The sequence below is a fragment of the Mytilus californianus genome, unplaced genomic scaffold, assembly GCF_021869535.1.
Source record: "Mytilus californianus isolate M0D057914Y unplaced genomic scaffold, xbMytCali1.0.p SCAF_13, whole genome shotgun sequence".
Classification (NCBI taxonomy): Eukaryota; Metazoa; Mollusca; class Bivalvia; order Mytilida; family Mytilidae; genus Mytilus; species Mytilus californianus.
In genome coordinates, this window is record NW_026262615.1 from 38,719,017 (window position 1) to 38,735,751 (window position 16,735).

The following is a 16,735-nucleotide window of genomic DNA, read 5'->3' on the forward strand; positions in this document are numbered from 1 at the left end:
TGTGTAAATTAAAACCTATCTGATGTTAAAAGAGCACTATTATTTGTATACAATTTACAAGCAAGTGTTTTACCCAAAATGGTATTCAGAATAGAATCTTGTATGGCTTCTAATTAGATGATACAGGATTGGAATTACTTTAAATCAAAAGCTTATGAATCCAATAAGGTTTAAAAAATCAAGAAAATCAAATTCATATTGTACAAAATATAGAAAATATATTCAATATCTGCAAGTCGAAGCCATTAAACATTTCCCATTTTCATTAGGCGAAAAAAATATAAATGTATTTCAACTGCATTTTAAGTCCACTTTTGCCGCATGAACATATATATATTTTTTGCTGTTATGCAACAACAACGCTGACATTTCTAGTAACAGAAACTGCTCTCCCTTTTTTTCCTAGTTTGTGTAGTTTTTGAAAATTGACATATGGAACACCATTGGTATCCTTTGTAAAATGCATTACGAATAATTGCGCTCTTGTAACCTATAGGAAAATGACTTTTTTTTAATAAGGCTTTGAAAAATGTTAAACATAGTCATTTTGCTTGGAGAGCAGTTATCTATGGGGTGAAATGGGCTTTTCATCTGCGTGCATTCAAGCTATAGTCTGTTTCATATTTGTATTGATTTCCATATCTGAAACTAGGGTGGGCTCGAATGTCGACACAGTACATGCAGTATAAGGAAAATATAACGTTTTTGTGATATCTACTATTTTTATTGAGAAAAACATGTATATATCTAGAATTTGGAAACAGGTTTTGGTTTTAAACATAATGTTCGTGACTCAGTTACTATTCTAGAAAAAAGCAAATTTGATGAAAATTGGCAAAAAGATCCCCTTAACAAACACCAATGATTGAGTTGAATTGCAAAGTTAAAAAACATAAACGTGGCATCTCCTTATTTCTATATTAGATATTGTAGTAAAAGAATAAGTTCCATGCCAAAGTAGTAATATTTTCATCAGTCAGGGGCGTTACTTAAACAAGTTATTTTTTTAGTCAATAGAGAGATTTTAAATTTCAACAGAAGCATGGACTAAATGTAGTTTTCATGAATTTTTACATCATTTTATTACATAAGATGAAGAATTTATTAAATTTGAGAGGAGTATAGAGATAAAAGGTATCTTTAAAAATAATGAAAGAAATATTACTTGAATAGGTTATTTTATACATCTCTGAAAGAATTAGTAATTACAACTATTCAAGGAACATATGTAATTGTTTTGGGTTACAAATTATAGATAACTTCAAGTCTTAATTAAATCACAAGTTTCTATCTATCTGGTTTTGCCTACCTTAAAGATTTTTTAGGAAAATGATATTTTAAAAGTCCCAACAGACCAATCTTTGACTCAGGAGCATCAAATAATTGCGTCAGAAAGGGCAATTAGTGTTTCAGGAGGATTAGTTTTTATATTTCATTGCAAAAATAACCAGATGACTGTGAAAATTTGTAAAATCTGGTTGAATGGACACCTATACAAATAATATTTAGAAAAGTTACTTATACATGTAATATTTAAAATAGCCTCGTTTTCAACATTACTTGTACAGGTAATTTTAAAAGTTACTTGTTTAAGTAATTAATGCCCCCGACTGTTCATATCTATATATTAGTTATTTGGAAAAACTATAGTCTGTTTCAAAAACGTTTTTTTTTTCAAGAATTGATTTCATTGAAATCCATTCTGCAAAATTCTATGAAGCTTTTCCATATCAGAACGCTTTTGTTGGCAATATGATTAGTGCTGGATGACCTTTAAACCATTAGGGCAGTAAATAGACATTATCTACGTCCAAATAATAATTTTAAAAATTTCAGAGAGTGATGAGATAATGTTTTGAAGTTGTGATACATGTGAAATGAGCTAGATAGTTGCTTCCGCTTCATATAGCCCATGCGCTAAATTTTAGAAAAATATTTGCATTACTGTATAGGTTACTAAAGCACAATTACTTGTTTACATTTTACCGGCAAGTTTTCCTTACCCCAAGATGGTAATCAGAATCTTGTACGGCTTTTGATTAAATGATACACAGGCAAATTTTGTTCACATGAATTTCACATGAACATGTTCACGTGAAATTCACCTGAACGAGCTTATACATGAAACTCACGTGAAATTTTTCACGTGAATCTGACGTGAAATTCATGTGAATTGAACTTTCGCGTGAAATTCACATTACATTGTTCACGTCAAATTAATGTGAATCTGGATTGGTGATTCATTTATAGAAGATGAATGCACTGATGTATATTTCATTTGAGTTGATTTTTTAATATGTATGTGTAAGTCATTTTGTCTTCATCAGTTTTGACACAAACCAACAACCTATGGAATAATAGAACAGTGTTCCAATGTCCCCCGCTTTGCACATATTTTATATTTCCAAGGGGCATAACTCTTTAAAAAAAAATTCGATCGTCCATCATTATAGAACTTGTCTGAGATATTGCTGATATTAACCTATAGTATAAGTTTTATAAAATTCTGGCAAGAATTGTACCCGTGAGAGAACTAACGAGGCCATGTTCAATAAATTTAATATTTCCAAGGGGCATAACTTTTTTTTAAAAAGTCAATAGGCCACTATTGTAGAACTTGTCCGAGATATTGCTGATATTAATCTATAGTATAAGTTTTATAAAAATCTGGCAATAATTGTACCCGTGAGAGCGTTAACAAGACCGGACGGACGGTATTTCCGTGTCTCCCACAACGCGTCACCCGGGAGACAAAAAGTCTTGATTGCAAAAGATGCCAATTCTTTTTAAGAAAGTTTTGAAAAAAAAAAAGTTCACCTTGCCACATATAAGCGTACCTGATTCAAGCTAGGAACCTTTTCAGTGGTTGTGTAATGTATCTTCTTAATAAAAAAAAAGTATTTGGAGAATTTGGTGTTGATGGCAGCTCTTTGATTGAAATTTGTTATAAACTCTGGTCTATTAATTAGATAATGACAAATTATTTAGACACATGTCTATTGTTGAGGATTATTTAGACACCTGTCTATTGTTGAGGATTATTTAGACACCTGTCTATTATTGAGGATTGTTTAGACACCTGTCTATTATTGAGGATTGTTTAGACACCTGTCTATTATTGAGGATTGTTTAGACACCTGTCTATTATTGAGGATTGTTTAGACACCTGTCTATTATTGAGGATTGTTTAGACACCTGTCTATTATTGAGGATTGTTTAGACACCTGTCTATTATTGAGGATTGTTTAGACACCTGTCTATTGTTGAGGATTGTTTAGACACCTGTCTATTATTGAGGATTGTTTAGACACCTGTCTATTGTTGAGGATTGTTTAGACACCTGTCTATTGTTGAGGATTGTTTAGACACCTGTCTATTGTTGAGGACTGCATGTTAGTACCAATATGACTTTCAGTTGTTTTTGTTGTTGTGTTTCTGTCTGATTGATTGATACCCATACCTCTTTGTATTAATAAACTGAAATAGAAAGTTCTATAAAGTATATAAATTATCTGATATACCATATTGAAAGTCTTGCTGTAATTTACAACCTATACCTTCTTATTTCATATATGTGTATCAGTTTTTCATTTTAACACTGATCTGCAGGTAAGGCAAAAAGAAAAACAAATATTGACAAACAACAGACATATACCATTAAAAGACCCCAAAGTTTGGCTTACACAATTACAAGATTTTTATTATTTCAATTTTTTATGAAACAATTAGTTTTAAAACTTCATCTTCCTTGCTTATACATGTTCGTCATGTCTGTTATGCTCAATACTTTGAATTTGAAATGTATTATATTCTGAAAGTACTTGTGGTTGAAAAAATATACAGAGTAATTCATTTCAGGTGTTTTAAATTTCTTGAATACACCACTATATGTCTGTTTGTATTGTTTAAGAGTTTTCTCCTGCATATAACTGCTATTTGTAGCCAAGGATTCCTTCATGTATTTGCACGTATACTTCTTAGATGTTGCTTCTTGTAATGCATTTTCAGCAATCAGACTCTTGAAATACTTCCTACAGTTGCTGTAATAAAAAAAAATCAGCATATATTTTTTTGTAAAACATGCATTAAATACTGCCTAACCAATCAAGCAAAAATGATAACAGAAATTTAATCTCCAATGATTTACCAAACTTTTATGTTGTGTGAGCAACTGGAATGGAATAATAGTAGTCTGACTAGAGACTTGTAACTCAGTGGTTGTTGAAATTGTTTGTTCCTGTTTATCATATTTTTTTTCGTATATTGTCCTTTACATAAATCAAGCCCTTAGTTTTCTCGTTTGAATTGTTTTACATCTGTCATTTCAGGATTTTATAGCTTGTTATGCTGTATCTGTTTTGTTCATTGTTAAAAGCTGTACATACGGCATGTACGGTGATCTATAGTTGCGAAGATTCTAAGTCATTTGGATTCTTAGTATTCACGATAAACTTTTGAATCCACCAGCCCGAAGCTCAATTTTACGAAAATTTTATTTGGATTCTGTTGGCTTGTAGAGAAGAATTTTATAAGCCCGAAAGCAAATTTACTAGCCTGGGCTGGTGGTCATGTGGTTAAGTGTGAAGACTGGACTTTTGTGGATAGTTGTCTCATTGGCAATAATTCCACATCTTCTTATTTCTATAATAAAGTAATCATGAAATCTACGGTAACCATGGTAACTCTATCTGCCATGTACTACACATTACCTTATAAATATATATATATATATAAACAAGTCTAAATTGAAAAAAACGTGCAAACCATATATATATATATATATATATTTTTTTTTTTCTTGAACTACTATAAATAAAGTAGTTCATTTTAAAATGTATTCTTTAAAGGTTAAGAAAACAATAAGTTAAAATAGCTGGTACATACATGGCTGCATGGCTAATACCAAAAAGGTATAGCCAATTTCCCGTTTATTTTTTTCGTTGTTTGGTTCACATGTTCAAATTTAATAAATTGATGAATTTAATAATTTATTGATATCCTAAATCCTTGTTAATATATTTACTTCGGTAGAAAAGAAAGTTAATCTTATCGTCTGGACTTTAATCTTCATATCTATTATCTATTTTGGGATTGAAAAAAATATCTTTAAAAAATGCGGTTTCGAGCCTATTTCTTCATTTTAATTTGGTTACACGTTCAGCAATAACTGATACAAATATGATATATTACCAATGATAAGGCCATATATTTGAAGCTGTTCAAAATTTTGTTCATTATAGCAGAGACCTATAAATAATCTTACTATCTTACTATAAGTTATCTCAGGTCTAAACAAAATGTTACTATGAGTGTTCTAATGAGTTTTGTTTGATAATTTTTTTTTTAATTCAGTTAAAAGTTTGGGTTTTTTTTACACGAGAAGGTCTGCTAAATAGTTTATGATGATCTCTTTTTTTTTCAGCATAAAAAACGGATACTCTTTAATGTACACTAGGTGGAATTTTCTCTGTTCCGATGAAGGCAGTGCACGTCTTTCATTTAAAAAATTAAATCGTAGGTTTGCAACAGACGGCGGCACATCGGGCATTGACTTACCATTTTATAATTTGTAACAATTATGATTAACCATATATTTATGAGTTATAACAAAAATGTTTTTGTACATCTTTATTTAAGATGATCGAGATTTGAGAATGATATGAAAATAATAAAATATATATTACAAAAAAGTTATCTCAGGTCTAGTTATCTAGTATGAAATATATCCACTGAAAATAAGCCCTTTAAAACACAAATCCCCGTTTACTCATTGCGAAGTTTATTTGCTAGAGTTTTTTTAATCTTTTTTTTTATTGACTTTATAATATTATCTTTTTTGTGAAAATTTTGAGTGGTTGAACATGAAATGGACACCGATGCTACAAAGAACATTTGTTTAATGTCATCTGTTGCAGTATATACTAAGTATTACACGTGGACAGGATGTTCCCCAGAAAATTAAGGTATTCAAAATAAGTTATACACATCCCAAGGGTACACGCCACTGTAATATGGAAAATTACTGGGTCACCAGTAAACTGGTAATCAGCCATGCAACTAATCAGTTGACTGACCATGCCACTACAATTTAAAAAGTTTGTCGTTAGATCAAAATGAAATATTTATTTTAATTTAAAATTGAAGAACTTAAAGGATTTATCATAATTATGAAGGGAAATATTTCAACAAAATCGGACTATTTCCCAAAAGATTATATTTTTTAAAAATTTTTCCGGTGAAAATAGAAAACTGTATACATAAAGGGTCCCATCAAGGATTTTATAGAAATCCTTGGTCTCATGAAATGGATCTCACACAGACATGCATAATTAAAATTTATACATTTATTGATTCTATGATTTCTTGAGAAATATAACAAATATTTAGTTTTGGTATTAAATTAAATTTACCTTTCCTCGCTATAATTCATTTGACGTAACATTGAGGGATTTAAGGGTTTGTCCGTACAACGGATTTGTCATTAGTATTTCACATGACTTATTGTTTTCGCGCTTCGCCTTGAAGCTCATTATTCAGACTGTTTCAGACAAGATGATGAAAATAACTAGTCCTATAATATATGCCTTCGCATTATATATTCACTATTTAACGTTTTCATGCAGATAGTTTCATTTTTTACTTTTTGGGTGGCACATTGATAATAAAAAAAAAAAAAAGGGAAAACAGCAAAATCAGTAAAAAGAAAATAGAAATAGAAAATAATGCCCCCGAGTTCATATATTATAGGACTAGAAAATAACGTGCAAGGCACTTTTTTTCGATCATCGTGAAGTGCACTCTCCCCCTCTTCAAGAATTGTATATTTATAAATCCTCGTCCTTTATAAAATTACCACACTCTTTGTGATTACTGTTATGCTATTATGCTAACAGTAACCCGGGACTTGATTTACATGTAATATCAGGGGCGATTCCAGCCAGGATAAAGGGGGTCCAAATAAATGTCTCCATTAAATGCATTGATTGTTCACAGAAAGGGGAGTCAAAACCCCGGATCCCATCCCCCTTCGATCCGCCAATGATTGTGAATATAAATATAATTGTTACTTAAAAGTCATAGACTAGAAGTAGTACTAGCTGCGATCACCTGTTTTGGGATATATACAGCTAATTAACCGTAAATAACTGCGAGATAATGAATAAAAAGTTAATAATTGTCTATTCTCTGCTAATTAATGTACCTGCAATTCACCCTGATTCATTTGTGAGACCACTGACACTAATAATATTACCTCAAAGTTAGAGGTTCTCCGTTACTGGGAACTTCATATCGGATCCGATCAATTTATTGGTTCCATTCCCCCTAGTATTAATGATTCATTTGCAGTGACGATGACAATCATAGGTATACTCCTTACTGTTGATTTTGCATGATAACATACATGTTATGTCAACTCACTTCTCCTTCCTACGGCGTCAGAGAGAAAAAAAAGCCTTGCAATGCGTCATAATTATTTGGACTACTTTCATATGACTTTAAAAAAAAAAAACAATAATTTATTTCACTGATTGAGATAGGGCTGACGAGACATTTCAGCATGTGAAATCTTAATTGTTAGTCCAAGTACACAGTTATCATCCATTGATTTTCATTTTTTACAAAAAGATTCCCTAGTGTGGACCATGTATTACTTCAAAAATTATTTATTTATATTATTTATGCATAAAAAGTAAGTACAATGAAGTACCGTCAAATAGGGGGATGAAATTATTTTAATTTAGTTTGAGAATCACTCATACTTCTTGTTAGCCTGGGATCCTGGCCAACTGCTTGACAGTAGAGCCAGGCGGAATACAACAACATGGTTCCGTCAATTGGATGTTAGAATGATGCATCTTGGGATAGCGTAATTTCTTGACACATGGCGGGAAATATTTATATTGCCACAAATTTATTGAAAACTATTTTTATTTTCATATGAAATGCAAGTTTCGAAAACTTTAACAAATATAATCCAAGCGTTGTTGATTAACATCGTGAATCAACAGTTAATTAACAATCCGATCGAAATATTCCTTGATTATAAAATACGCACATGCGCAGTAATTCAGTCCTGTTCAGCGCTGATAGTTGGTCACGTGGATTGTATTACGCCTGGTCCTATCGACGAAGTATTAGATTGGGTCAGGATGCCAGGCTAACTTCTTGTATGATGTCACCTAGCTTAGCCTACAAATTACCAAAAAGAAACACATTTTTTTTCATCTAGATTATGTGTATGCCTTTTCATATACATGTAAAAATATGTTACTGCCTATATTGACCTTAAATATTCTTCAGTCTTGCATGGTCTAATGGGACCTTGTTCTACTCGTGTGGTATGCTATAAGCAGATAAGTCACTTTCTTTCCTTTTGAAATACAAATAACTTTTTAAATATACATGAAGAATTTTTATATTAGCATCCTCCCCCCCCCCCCCCCCCCCCCCCCCCCACCCTTAATTTGAAATCTCTATTTTCAGACATAGGCTAATATAAATTCGACTTTTGAAGAATTGAAATAAATCTGAGACAGCAAATGAGTATTCAGCTGCTTTACATTATAATACATCATGTACATACATGTGACATACACAATTATATATAAATAGTTATAAAGACATTTAAAAAGCAATTTTTTGCAAATTATGTAGGCCCAAATCTTGATAGTTAAACGTTAAACTTTAAACGGCAAAAAATTAACACCCAAAGTTCATACATGAGAATGAACTTCTAGTCTTTAATGTATATGCTATTGCCATGAAACTAGGTAAACTGTCTTATAATTCCCTAATCTTAGTTCATGCTAAGTTTGATTAAAATTAGTATTTATACTCTATTAGGTGTCTAGTGTGGATAGTGTATGACTTGCAATTTATTTGCATACTCCTTCCAAATTTTATTGCTTTAAATATTACGGATGAAATTACATTGGAAAAAAAATGTGGTAATTTTTTTAGGTTAGGGATGTTCCCTCCTCTTGATTTTGAATTTTTACCAGATATTCGGTATCCTCTGGTTTTATCCATGCAGTGCCATTAAAACAGTTTGGCCGCAAACCCCTACTTTTCTTTTCATATTTTTATTACAATGTTTAAAAAGCCATATTTGAAAATCTTATAAAATCCTTGTTTTTTCCATAGCTTTTGAAAGAAAAAGGTGCCAGTGTCAAGTGTATGAAAAATCTAGAGAGAATCACTTCCCGCCAAATTTTTTATGGCTTATATCTTAAAAACAAGCACACGGACCTTTTATTTTTTCTGTTTTTTTAGTTCCTTTATTCATATACTTTCAATTTATAACAGTCTTTTAAAAAGCTTGTTATTTTGAAACAGAGTAGCGAGCATCCTTAAGTAGTGATTTGGTATAGTTTGAAAAGGTCAAATATTAGTATGTTTGAAGTTGTCAAACTAAATTATAGACCCTTTAAACATAAAATTGTCCATATTTTGAGTTATAGCTAATAGATTTTTCTATTATGTTAATATGTCCTGTCCCAAAAGTAGTACACTACACTGTAAAAATCCTTTTTGGATAAAGCCAGCGCAATTTTTTAAATTTGCCTTTTTAGCTCATCGTTCCGAAGGAACAGTGAGATTTTGCCATCACTTGGCGTCCGCCGTCGTCTGTCGTTGTCTGTTGTCAACCGTTGGCGTCCGTCGGATGTAAACTATTTCATACATCTTCTCCTCTACTGAACCAATTCCTACCAAAATTAAGCTGAATGATCTTTAGGGTATCTACAATAAAGTTTGTGTTTTGTTTTTTGTTTCATCAAAAAACATGGTTGTCATGGCTAAATAAGAACATAGGGGTAAATGCAGTTTTTGGCTTTTATCTCAAAACCCAAAGCATTTAGAGCAAATCTGACACAGAGTAAATTGTTCATTAGGTGTTCAAAGTTCTATCAGCCCTGAAATTTTCTGATGAATCTAATAACCCATTGTCATGATTGTTTGGTTGCTGTCACTAAATTGGTAATTTCCAGGAAAAATTGCAGTTTTTGATTATTATCTTGAATATTATTAATGATAAAGATAAACTGTAAACAGCAAAAATGTTCAGCAAAGTAAGATCTACAAATAAGTTTCATAAACAAAATTGTCAATGGACACCTTAAGGAGTTATTGCACTTTAACGACAATTTTACACAATTTGTTTATCATGTTTTCTAACTTTAAAAAATCTTCTCCTCTGAAACTACTGAACCAATTCCAACCAAACTTAGGCTGAATGATTCTTATGGTATTTAGGAGAAAGCTTATGTTTTATTTTCTGTTTCATCAATAACCATGGCTGCCATGTCTAAAAATAGAACATAGGGGTAAAATGCAGTTTTTGGCTTATATATCTCAAACACTAAAGCATTTAGAGCAAATCTTATGTGAGGTAAAATTGTTCATTATGTCAATTTCTATCAGCCATTAAATTTTCAGATGAATCTAACAATCCATTGTTGGGTTGCTACCACAAGATTGGTAATTTTAAGGAAACTTTGCAGTTTGTATACGACTGCAAACAAAATTTGCAGTCAAAATATTGGTATGACGTTGGCATCGTCGTCGTCGTCCAAAGACACATTGGTTTTCGCACTCTAACTTTAGTTTAAGTGAATGGATCTCTATGAAATTTTACCTTAAGGTTCAATACCACAAAAGGAAGGTTGGCATTGATTTTGGGGTACCAACAGTTAAGGAATTAGGGGCCAAAAATAAGCAGTTTTGTAACTTCCAGACATAACTTGTGTGTTAGTGTATGGATCTTTCTGACATTGTACCACAAGGTTGCATATCACAAAAGGAATGCTGGGATTTATTTTGGGGGTAATTGCCTCAAAATTTTAGGAATTAGGGGCCAAACAAGGGGCAAAAAAGAAGCATTTTTCTAGTTTCATGACAATAACTTGTGTGTAAGTGTATGGATTTTTCTGAAATTGTAGTACAAGGTTCCATATCACAAAGGGAAAGCTGGAATTGATTTTGGGGGTAATTGCCCAAAATGTTTAGGAATAAGGGGCCAAAAAAGGGGCCAAAAATAAGTTTTTTTCTGGTTTCCAGACAATAACTTGTGTTCAAGTGTATGGATCTCTCTGAAATTGTACTGCAAGGTACCATACCACAAAGGAAAGGTTGGGATTGATTTTTGGGGTAATTGCCTCAAAATTTTAGGAATTAGGGGCAAAAAACAAGCATTTTTTTAGTGTTAGGACAATAACTTGTGTGTAAGTGTATAGATCTTTATGAAATTGTACTACAAGGTTCCATATCACAAAGGGAAAGCTGGGATTGAGTTTGGGGGCAATTGCCCTAAATGTTTAGAAATTTGGGGCCAAAAAGGGGCAAAAAAAACCAAGCATTTTTCTAGTTTCCAGACAATAACTTGTGTTCAAGTGATGGATCTCTCTGAAATTGTAATGCAAGGTACCATACCACATAGGGAAGGCTGGGATTGCGTTTGGGGGTGATGATTCATAATGGTTTTTTTTTTCCTTTTTTTCCTTTTGTTTTCTTTAAAATTTTCCATTTTAAATTGGTTATTTCTGATTTATATATTAAAGCAAATGATAATGATATGGTTTGAATAGGTAAATTAGAAATATTTAAGTTCTCAGACCACATTCATTTTGTGAGCCTCTTGTTTTAATTCCTTCTGTAAGTAATCATGGTAATATATTAATTTGAAATTTTGACGACAGACACATACATATTATACCGTTAACAATATTTCAGAGTTTAATGTTGTCAAGCACACAAATCATAGAAGAATAGTTAATCACGTCATTGTTGTCCATTGAAATATTAGTATGAACACGATGAAAAAGTACGGGAATGTTTGTTTGTTAAACTATTGACCATGGTTATGTCTTTGAAACTGTTGACTGGCAAATAGTTTGTGAAATGAAATAGCACAAATATTTCATTCCTTTTTTATATCATGGTATATAGAAAAACACATACTGATGTATAATAATAGTTATAGTCATTAAATTATAGTTTTTACCTTTTTTAAGTTTAGGGCAAGAAATATAGAAGATAAAGAAAAATATAAACAATTACAACTGTACAGTAGAAATGATCGGCAAAACAAGATAAACAGAAGACAACAAGCCCTAAATGGTAAAACCACTTCTATATAATAAAAGTGATTGCCCTTGAATGATGACTATTATAAAAATAAGAAGATGTGGTATGATAAATGAGTTATCTATCCACCAGAGTTTAATGAAGTGGATGCAAGCAATTAAAGACCAATGACGGTCTTCGATAATGAGAAAACCCATACCTTATAAGTCAGCCAATAAAGACCCCAACATGAAAAAATTAAACAATCCAAATTAGTTCAAAGCCAATAAAAATTAATAAAAAAATCATGTCTGTGAGCACTCCACCTAACCATAATCTAGGACAGTGGTTCAAATAGCACAACATATGAACAAACTAAAAACTGTTGCAAGTGGCTCAACTCATTATCACTGCAAGGCACTAAAACGACTGATATTAAGTCGTGGACACAAAGCACTGAAATAACAGAACTCATAATCATGATTAGTAAGAATATCAAATTTAAGTTTCTCAAAATGTTCATATTAAACATGATAAAATAAGCTTATTTCATATTGCTGGTTTTTTTTTCTCAATTTATATTTTGTGTATTTATAGGTGAGACTTCTTTGTTTTCATGATCATCAACAGGTCTATACAGAAGAGGAAACTTAAGGTTGATACTTTTCTACATTGTGTGCTAATTGGATTAATGTGAAATGAAATGTGTGCTTACCTGGAAAAAGAAAATAGGAAATTTCTACAAAATGGTTGTAAACAAAATGGAGTACAAACATAGATGCACAAGAACACAATTGTGTAATTGCAACAACCTACATATTCACTGAAGGGTTATGGAGAAATGTAGAAAAAATAGTATTTTGTTGTCGAAATAAACACCTGCTTTATCCATTCAAGTTCATAGCTCTGTCACATCAAATATACAGAGGAAGATGTTTGAAGAACAAATTGCAAAAATGTATCCTTTACCAATTGAAGGAAGATGTCTGGTGGATGGAATTATTTATGCACTGAACTGTTATGTAGGGGATTGAATAATTGTATGCAGCAGCTTAAACAGAAGAAAAGTTAAATTAACATGAAAAGTGGCTATTTTATTTAATCTGCAAATATGAGCACAATATTAATAACATCACAAATAGTATAATATTCATAGCGTTTTGCTTATTATTGTATTGTCTCAAACAGCTAGCCTATTGTTTTTGTATGTCATGTTACTCATCAGTGAACATTTTATTCAAGTTTTAATTATCTTTTGTATCAATTATTAAGTCTCAGGAAAAATTATATTCATACTGTTTTTACTGTTTTGAAATTTTCATAGAGGAAAATTCAATAACAAAAATTTCCATAGAGGAAATTTGGAGAACAATGTTTTCCTTAGAGGAAATTTGTGGTCTTGAATTTTCCCTCAAGGAAAAGTGTTTGTCAAAAATTTCCTAACTGGAAATTGCTGTTGACAAAATTTCCTCACAGGAAAAAGTATTTCCTCAAAGGAAAATTTGAAGCCGCAAATTTCCTCACAGGAAATAGACTTTCCTCAAAGGAAATATTAATGCAGCAAATTCCCTAAGGGAAATCTTTTTCCCTTGAGGAAAAATATTTTTCCTTTAGGGAAATTTGATTTCCCTTGAAGAAAACTACTTTTCCTCTGAGGAAATTGTTGAAAAAAGGGGCATAACTTTTTCAACAGTGGTGCTAGAGCCAAAATGTTTAGGACAAATATCATGGAACCAATACCAACCAAGTTATCAACTTCATTTTTACTTAACTCCAAATATTAAGGTGACATCTTTTGCACTCAGCTGAAGTGCAAACTTGTCCCGGAGACTGTTGATGTTGAATTTTACCAGGAAAAGTAAGAATAATGTAAAGTTCGACATAAAATTAAGGTCACATTATTTGAACTTAGGATAATGGTTATTATTTTTAATTTACTGAGTAAAAAAGGCCGGCGCTCTTTCCCACCCGGGCATTTTCATAAATAAAAGGGCCTGGGACAAGTTTCCAACCCACTAGGAGTGGGTAAAAACTTTACCATAAGGGAGTGTACGGAAACGAGTGCTCAAACCCGTAATTGATAGATAACTTAGACTTTAGGTGGTTAGTGAAGTCTTCAGATGCACTTTCTCACCGAGGTATTCCTATGAGTTGAAGATATAGATAAAAGCTTTCAATCTAACCACCTGTGGTCAAAAACTTTGCCGTAGGGAAATGGGAGGATAGCAATTCCTGCTACCAATCCTGTGCTGAAAAATAAGAAATTTTGTATGATGTTGTGAGCTTCCGGTGCACTTTCCCATCTAGGCATTTTCATGAATAAAAAGACCTGGGACAAGCTTTCAAACCTACTTGGAGTTGATAAAATCTTTGCCGTTTGGGAAATGTACACAAATACAGAAAAGTATGCCCGTATCCGTAGTTGATAGGTAACTTGGATTTTGGGTGGTCAGTGAAGTCTTCAGATGCACTTTCCCAACCAAGTATTCTTATGAGTTAAAGATATAGATAATAGCTTTTAATCTAACCATCTACGGTTAGGAAATTCGGTATGATGTTGTGAGCTTCCAGTGTACTTTCCCACCCGGGCATTTTCATGAATAAAAGTGCCTGGGACAAGCTTTCAAACCACTAGGAGTGGGTAAACTTTGCCGTTAAGAAATGTACACAAATACGGAAAAGTGTGCCCATACCTGTATTTGATAGGTAACTTAGACTTTGAGTGGTCAGTGAAGTCTTCAGTTGCACTTTCCCACCCAAGTATTCATTTTAGTTGAAGATATAGATTATAGCTTTCAATCTAACCACATGTACGTGGTTAAGAACTTTGCTGTAGGGAAACGGGACGATAGCAATTCCTGTCACCACCACTGTGCTGAAAAATAAGAAATTTTGTATGATGGTGTGAGCTTCCGTGCACTTTACCATCCGGGCATTTTCACAAATAAAAGGACCGGGGACAAGCTTTCAAATCCATTAGGAGTTGGTAAAAACGTTTCCGTTGGGAAATGTATACAAATAAGGAAAAGTGTGCCCATACCCGTAATTAATAGGTAACTTAGACTTTGGGTGGTCAGTGAAGTCTTCAGGTTTACTTTCCCACCCATGTAATCATTTTGATTGAAAATATAGATTATAGTTTTCAATCTTACCACATGTACGTGGTCAAGAACTTTGCTATAGGGAAACTGGACGATAGCAATTCCTGCCATCACCCCTGTGCTGAAAAATAAGAAATGTTGTATGATGTTGTTTGCTTCAGGGCAGGAGACAAATTTTAGAACACACTAGGAGTGGGTAAAAACTTTGCCGTAAGGAAGTGTACACAAATAAGAAATTTCTATTATTTGATACAAAACTAAAATCATTGGAGCAGTAAGTTCATTGAAAGAAATTTCTTTTATCAGACTTATGCGTAAAATATGATACTTATGGCAGTTAGTTCGTTGGAAGAAATGTCTTATATCAAACGTAACATGAATTACTTCGAGCTGATCGCTCTTTGAAAGAAATTTCTTCTACCAGATTTAAACCTAAATGAAATACCTAATATCAGCCGTTAGTTCGTTGGAAGAAATTTCTTCTATCAAACCTACAATTAGATCTAAAATGAAACACATATAGTTCGTTGGAAACTTAAAATGTGGCAGTTAGTAAGTCGTAAGAAATTTCTTCTATCAAACTTCAATGAAATATTTGAAGCAGTTAGTTCGTTGAAAACAAATTCTTCTATCAAACATAGACCTAAAATGAAGTATTTGTGGCATTTAGTAAGTTGGGAGAAATGTCTTCTATCAGACCTACATGTAGATCTAAAATGAAAAACATGTAGCTGTTAAAAAATGGGAAGAAATTTCTTCCAACAAACTATCAGACTTAAAACTTAAATACAAATTCTGCATTAGAATATTTGGAGCACTTCGTTCGTTGGAAACATTTCTAGCCTTAAATAAAGTTAGATCATTGGTAGAAAATATGTAGCAAATAACGTGAATGTGAGTAACACAATAACACTCAGGAACTGGTCAGATGTATCTGTATGGCAATTTATCATGAAATCACATGAATTTACTTGACATTTTTGGCATCAAATAGCATACATAAAGAAGTGTAGTTAAACATAATTAGGTATGGTATTGTTTTGTCCTATTTTGGGGAAGGGTATTTTCGGGTCACATAACTTCAAACTTTAATAAAAAAAAAACTGTTTGACAAGCAAATAATTCATTTCAAAAGGCATCCCACCTTTGCACAGACAGAATAAGAATGATCGGTGCGTTCAAAGGATATGTCCACTGTTTCTAATTAAAACAAACAATGTTCAAAAGAATATATAATTGCATTACCTGTTCTGAGAGACACTCAAAATGTTAAAGCGTTGAAATACAATATTGTTATGAGGAAGTAAATGTATACATGAACGCATGCTGATTAATCAATATAAGTAGTGGCAGCTGTATTTAAAAATTGAACATTGAAAATATTTACATCATTTGTTGCAAAAATCAAATGAGCATGTCTTTCTACACCTTTAAAATCACTGTACATGTACAAGTTCATAATGTCCGTAATCACAGAGGTTATTTAACGTTTTGAATTTTGTTTGAATTTACGAATTTTCCACCTGCTATACAATGAAGGGTCCCATAAGGATTAATTCCTACAATTCACA

General features: G+C 32.1%; 1 long non-coding RNA gene across 1 annotated transcript in view; it reads right to left on the reverse strand.

The window, feature by feature from the left end:
- LOC127723629 (uncharacterized) overlaps nt 1-16,480 on the reverse strand; it is a 52,401-nt gene extending 35,921 nt beyond the window's left edge. Inside the window, exon 1 of the long non-coding RNA XR_007992153.1 lies at nt 16,410-16,480. This is a non-coding gene — a long non-coding RNA (uncharacterized LOC127723629). The remainder of the gene's footprint in view (nt 1-16,409) is intronic.
- Between the last annotated feature and the right edge of the window lie 255 nt (nt 16,481-16,735).